This window comes from Apis dorsata, unplaced genomic scaffold, assembly GCF_000469605.1.
Source record: "Apis dorsata unplaced genomic scaffold, Apis dorsata 1.3 scaffold_21, whole genome shotgun sequence".
NCBI classification, from domain to species: domain Eukaryota; kingdom Metazoa; phylum Arthropoda; class Insecta; order Hymenoptera; family Apidae; genus Apis; species Apis dorsata.
In genome coordinates, this window is record NW_006263323.1 from 46,759 (window position 1) to 47,144 (window position 386).

The following is a 386-nucleotide window of genomic DNA, read 5'->3' on the forward strand; positions in this document are numbered from 1 at the left end:
CCAGGCTACGCAAGATTTCGAAACGGAACACGATTGTACCATGGGCATAGTGGCACCTCGAAGCTATAAATTAATTTTCAACCGGTAATCGTTTTCTACTTGCGAGCTACGATGGAAAATAAACGTCGTTTTTCTCTATTTGAATCGTCGAGAAAAATGCATCGAATTTAAGCGGACAATGGAAAAAAGAATAAGCGTACGATGAAAAGTGATCGAAAATAGATCGATGAAACATGAATAAAAGTAGTTGTGGTCGGAATAAGAGAAATAAAATAGGAGGAGAGGAATATTTCAATCTGCGAATAGCGATCGACAGGAGCTAACGATGTATAGAGAGAGAAAGAGAGAGAGAGAGAGAGAGAGAGAGAGAGAGAGAGAGAGAGAAA

The 386-nt window shown here is 39.4% G+C and overlaps 1 protein-coding gene across 1 annotated transcript in view; it reads right to left on the reverse strand.

Annotated features, from left to right (window-relative positions):
- LOC102675488 (box A-binding factor-like) overlaps positions 1-386 on the reverse strand; it is a 31,263-nt gene that overhangs the window by 1,933 nt on the left and 28,944 nt on the right. The gene's annotated exons all lie outside the window — the stretch shown is intronic.